Genomic DNA, 6,203 nt, shown 5'->3' with positions numbered 1-6,203 from the left:
TCATCAGCTAGATGAGACCAGGCCACCTTAAGTTGGAATGGGTGTCCTGTGTGTACACCTATCACGGAGTGGAAGAATGGCAGGCGCATCTTACAGATGACAAGTCGATGGTCAGATGGCAGATTCAGTTCCACGGTAGGTCCTGGTGTCAAGAACATGGGCTCGCATCCGCTGTTCCATCACTATGTAGTCCAGCAGATGTTCTTGCTTGGACCAGGCATGCATCCATGATGTTGTGTGGATGCGCCGATGCCGGAACAGCGTGTTGGTAATTACAAACCCGTGGGCTGCACAACATCCTAGCAGCCTCCTGCCGTTGTTATTGAGCTGATTTGGCCCATGCCTTCCAATAAATCCAGACCAGGTTCCTGCATCAGGCATTGAAGTCACCCAATAAGATGACTCTATCCCGAGGGGCCACTTTAGCCAGCACCTGTGACAGGAGGTCATAGAAGGCATCTGACTCATTGGCCTTGCCTGCATCCCTCCACGGATGTTCGTCTTCGGTGGGTCATAAATAACCACCACCACTCCTTGCCTCTGGTTGATGGGAAGGCGAGCACAAAGTAGCCTGTGGCTTATAGCTTCCCACACCTCACCGACACGGTCCCACGCCCCCTTCATTCTTTTGTTCCGAAGAAGAGCCACACCGTTTTGTTTGGCAGTCTCCTGCCCCGAGTAGAGGACCATCCACCCCTCATGGTGGCAGGAGCCAGACCCGGTCCACCGGACCTCCTGAATGCCACAGAGATTCAGGCGGTACCGGTCCAGCTCCCAACTGCTGCTGCATAGATCCCTTAAGAGCACTGTTGTGAGTGCAATGCAAGACCGAGGTTGATTCTGCGTTGAATTTTGGGAGAACGGCCCTACCGTTGAGTCCTGGGGGGTCCCTAACGCTGTAGTCGACCTCGACGGTGAATTTGCATACCCTGCGCTTCTGGTGCGTTGCCTCGTCACCCAGGAATTTAGGCGTGCGTCAGGGTTGGTGCGAAAGGTCCTCGCGGTGGTCTCTATCTGTGTGTAATGCGAGCAAAGACAGGGTCACGTGAGTATGGGCGGAGTCAGGGTCACGTGAGGATGGGCGGAGTCAGGGTCACGTGAGGGGGAGGATATAAGGGGAGAACCGGAAGGGTATCGGGAGGGAAGTCGGAATTAAGAAGGGAGAGGCCACGTGGAGTGCTGGCGAGGAGTGGGGAGATAGTGAGAGAGTGGAGGCACGGCACCGTCGGCCAGCGGTGCGCGTGGAGCAGCGGGGAGACTGCAGAGTACGCGGAGAGCGCACGGGGCAGCGGAGTGGATGCTGTTGGTGCGGAGTAACGGGGAGCAGCAGGGCGGCTGCGGAGTGTGCGGGAGCACACAGGCAGCGGTGTGGCTGCAGAGAGAGAGCGAGTGGGAGACAGCGTGGAGCGCGGAGGCGCGAGGAGGAACAGGTGCGGGTCGGAGCGGAGACTTCGCAGGGTGTGAGCAAGAACCCAATAAAGGACACGTTGAACGACATCGCCTGGAAGTCCTTTATTACATGTGTAAGTCGACGCGGTGTTCCGTCATTGTCGACACGCGGGGTCGCTGTGTGAAGTCGGTGAACTGCAGGGTTCTGTAGACACGTGTTATTATTGTCGCCGAGAGTTTGAAGAGTTGGTTGTACTTGGTTGTCAAGAAATTGTTATCCGCCACAGTTGGTTCACGTCCTTGTGCGTAACGAACCAAGGCATAGTTACTACATTCCAAATCTTGTTAAGATTCCAGTATTCCAGATCGAGTTATTGTCCTTCTTTCTGTTGCCGTCCGATGCAAAATATTGAGAGAATTGCACGGGAGAGAAAATGATCCCCTCTCCTCTCTCTCCCATGTTAGAAATGAGCAACTCTCAGCTATCAGCTGGAATTGGAATATTTCCCCCTTCACTGCCGATGCCGGATGGAAAATTGGTGAGGTTTCAGGACTTTTTCAGTTGGTGCAAGCAGCTATGTCTCTCTGCATTGTCTAACCGATTCATAATCGCCCAGACACCCTGGCTGACAAGGAGAGAGGTGGCTGAGAAAAAGTGCGGGCCTATTTTTCCTCTGGTGAGAACATCTCACATCCGAAAATTTACAGTCATTACCACAGCATTGGGCAAGCTGAGTATATTTGCAGATTTTTGGGGTATTTTTCTGAGATGTTGCCCAAAAGCTTTGTTTATCACGGGGGGGGGGGGGGGTGCATATGCGTGTGTTAATGTGTTCCCAATCTGTTTCCCAGACGCGCCGATGGAAACAAAAACGATTCACTCGGAGTACAAGATATAGCCGCTGAACACGGCGTCTCTGTGCGCGTCAAGTAAAATTAATGTACGGAGCCTCCATCTCCAGCCAACCTCGTCCCGGCTTTGAGACTCAGCACGACGCTGCCACTTATTGCGTTGAATTTATACCACATACCTTAGAGATGACCTTCCCGTTTTTCATGATCATAACACGAGGTGCTTTTCACCGGGGTGCGCGTACAGCGTGAAATAGTAGACGCCTGGATGGCGCAGGTGAACTTCCCCGTGCCGGGGTTGTAGTGGCCCTGCGGGTTGGTGATGATGACGTTGAACGTCACGGGGAGCCGGCCGCCGGCGTGTAAGCGCCGACCTTCGCAGAGAAGGCCGACCTGGGCCCCACGCCGCTCTCTCCCGCTCGCCTTTCTCGCCTCTTTCGCCCTGCTCACCTGGGACTCCCGGAGTCCCCGCGCGCCCTGGTTGGCCAAGAGGGCCCAGCTTTCCTGGCAGACCTAGTCGGACAACACGGTCCAAACGCACGGCGTGTGCATGTGGTGTGTCACCCCACGGTAGTGTAGCGTTAGCGCTATGAACCAGGCAGAGACGAATATCTGAACCAGTCCTGGACTCCTTCCCTAGGTCGACTCAGCCTCAAATGATTACCTGGTGCAATGTGTACACAACGCCACTTGGGAGACAAAGGCATGCCGGCCTTCATCGGTGCTCACTAACAGCACTTGCCACAACAGTCTGATAAGGCTATACGGGGATTTTAGTGTATTTATCCCCACTCTCAAACGAGAGATGGGGCAATTCTGCATCCATGTTGATGACGGTGAGCCAAACCTGCACAATTGGTGTCTTTTAACTTCACGTAAAAAAGTATAGGAGAAGTGATACATCGCTTCGTGGCACATGCAGCCTGTCGGTGGCTAGATGTTAACTACCTCACCTGGTTTACAGGAGGTCGTGCGCTCGATCGCATTCCTGACGCCAGCTGTTTATTTGGAGTTTGCATGCGTGGATTTTTCACTGGGTCCTCCGATTTCACCCTCCACATGTAGACATGTATTTAGCTGAATATATGTCCACGTGATGATAAGTCCACTTCGTCGAGCTATCATTAATGTGGCCAGGTCGCTTCTGAACAAGAGCTCCATATGTCGTGTGGTGTTTATTCACGCGGAAAACTTCGTATCTTTTTCTCCTGAGTTACTTTATTCGCAGCATCCCACACGGATGCTCCTCACGTTCAACACCAGGTACTCCTGTAGCGAACTCTTTCTTTCTTCCTCCGCTAGCCTGTTACTCCCCGCTCTCCTAGCCTGTCACGGACTCTCTCTCTGTACACTCTGCTAGCTTCTCACCCGCTATAGCCTATCACACTCAGACTCAAGATTCCGCTAGCCTCTCCACTGCTAGCGTGTCTCGCCCTGTCCCCCAGCGGGGGATCAGCCATCACCTCTGGGGAGGACGAGGTGTGGAGGGCAAGGTCCCGGACTTCTCTTGAATACTGTTCACTGCTTCATCTCCAACCAACTGCTTCACAAGTTCCCCTTATATCCCCCTCCTCATTAAGTGCCCTCAGATGACCCTCATTAAGACAGCGTCTCTTGCACGTGTTCTCACCCTCATCGCCACTATCTCTCGCCTCCTTGGCACCTACACCGCGTTGGCATTTGCAGCCAGCCAATCACTGCCTCGTTCCCTAATTGTGGCGTCTCTCTGTCTGCTGTCTCCCAGGCCACCCGCCTGCACCTGCTCGTCCTGAGCTGACCTCACTGTTTGCAACCCCGTACATGAATGCAACTGCTGTTTGCAAACCCTGCGCACGTTACGCCACTACGCATAGCTCAGTGAGGATTACTTGGTAATAAAATAAATACATAGAATCAGCTGCTAGGAGCACACGAGTCAGTGTCACAGTCCCACCTGGGTCCCCAGTCAAGCCTCGAGCCCCGAGGTCTCCCTTGGCTCCGGGTGCTCCGGTAACGCCTGCGAGAAGAACAAAGCATGGCTCGTCCGCTCTCAAGCCACTCTCCATTCACACCACTCGCCTCCACGCACTCTCCTGCCTCTCCCTCTCATCTCACTCCATTCCCCTCCACGCACTCTCCTGTCTCTCCCTCTCATGTCACTCTACTCCCCTCCACGCACTCTCCTGCCTCTCCCCTCTCATCTCACTCCATTCCCCTCCACGCACTCTCCTTGCCTCCCCTCTCATCTCACTCCACTCCCCTCCACGCACTCTCCTGCTCTCCCCTCTCATCTCACACTCTACTCCCTTCCACGCACTCTCCTGTCTCTCATCTCACTCCACTCACTCTCCTACCTCTCCCTCTCATCTCACTCTACTCCTCTCCACGCACTCTCCTGTCTCTCCCCTCTCATCTCACTCCACTCCCCTCCACGCACTCTCCTGCTCTCCCTCTCATCTCACTCTACTCCCTCCACGCACTCTCTCCTCTCCACTCCACTCCCTTCCACGCACTCTCCTACTTCTCTCCTCTCATCTCACGCCCCTCCACGCACTCTCCTGCCTCTCCCCTCTCATCTCACTCCACTCCCCTCCACGCACTCTCCTGCCTCTCCCTCTCATCTCACTCACTCCCCTCCACGCACTCTCCTGCCTCTCCCCTCTCATCTCACTCTACTCCCCTCCACGCACTCTCCTGCCTCTCCACTCTCATCTCACTCCACTCCCCTCCACGCACTCTCTGCCTCTCCCTCTCATCTCACTTCCCCTCACGCACTCTCCTGCCTCTCCCCTCTCATCTCACTCTACTCCCCTCCACGCACTCTCCTGCCTCTCCCTCTCATCTCACTCTACTCCACACGAGACACTCTCCTACGAGAATGAGTGAGTGAACGATCGAGTGCATGACATGGCGAGTGAACGATTGAGTGAGTGAATGAGTGAGTGAACGAGTGAACAAATGAGTGAGCAAGTGAACAATTGAGTGAGCGAGTGAGCGAGCGAGTGATCGCGTCGCACCACGAGCGCACCGTGGGGGGTCTCTGGGACCCGACCCCTCACCGTCTCTGCCGTCCCTCCCGGGGGCCCCAGGGGTCCCGTGCTGCCCCGGGGCTCCGGGCTGACCGGGGATCCCGTTGATGCCCGCGCAGATGGTCCTCTCCTGCTGGGCTCCCACCACCACCACCCCAGCAGCAGCAGCAGCGGCAGGGCCGAGATGGACATCTGGGGACAGCAGTGGGGAGATGTTAACTAGCTCGCCGGGTGTACAGGATGGATTTAAACACGAATTATTATTTTATTTTACCAAGTAAGGTATAATGAGCTGCTATATAGTAGCTCTTTTTCACAAGCGCCCTGCCCATCACAAATGTGGGTCTATGTGTAAGTCGCCTCGTCTCTGTGCGAGGCTGTGGGTCCTTGTGTGAGTCTACTCGTCTCAATGTGAGTTCACGGGTCTCTTTGTGAGTCTATGGGTCTATGTGAGTCTGTGGGTCTCTGTTTGAGTCTGTGGGTCTCTGTGAGTAATATGGGTCTCTATGTGAGGAATCTACGGGTTTCTGTGTGAGGCTATAGATCTTTGTATGAGTCTATGGATCTCTGTGTGAGGCTATGGATCTTTGTGTGCGTGTACGAGTCCTGTGTGAGTTTGTGGATCTATGTATGAGTTTGTTGGTCTATATGATTATACGGGTCCCTTTGTGAGTCTATGGTCGTTTTGTGAGTCTATGGGTCGCTGTGTGAGGAGTATATGGCCTTTGCGTGAGTCCGCGGGTCTATGTGTGAGTCAACTCGTCTTCATGTGAGTTTACGGGTCTCTGTGTGAGTCTTTGGGTTATGTGTGAGTCTATAGGTTTCTGTGTGAGGCTATGGATCTCTGTGTACATCTATGGGTCTGTGTGAGTCTACGGGTCCCAGTGTGAGTCTGTGGGTCTACGTGTGAGTCTGTGGGTGTATGTGTAATGAGTCTATGGGTCTACGTGTGAG

The 6,203-nt window shown here is 54.3% G+C and overlaps 1 pseudogene; it reads right to left on the bottom strand.

The window, feature by feature from the left end:
- Nucleotides 1–2,266: 2,266 nt before the first annotated feature.
- Nucleotides 2,267–5,441, bottom strand: LOC121852826 (annotated as a pseudogene).
- Between the last annotated feature and the right edge of the window lie 762 nt (nt 5,442–6,203).

The sequence above is a fragment of the Callorhinchus milii genome, unplaced genomic scaffold, assembly GCF_018977255.1.
Source record: "Callorhinchus milii isolate IMCB2004 unplaced genomic scaffold, IMCB_Cmil_1.0 Scaffold1444, whole genome shotgun sequence".
Lineage (NCBI taxonomy): Eukaryota > Metazoa > Chordata > Chondrichthyes > Chimaeriformes > Callorhinchidae > Callorhinchus > Callorhinchus milii.
This window is presented reverse-complemented; position numbering and strand designations above follow the sequence as displayed.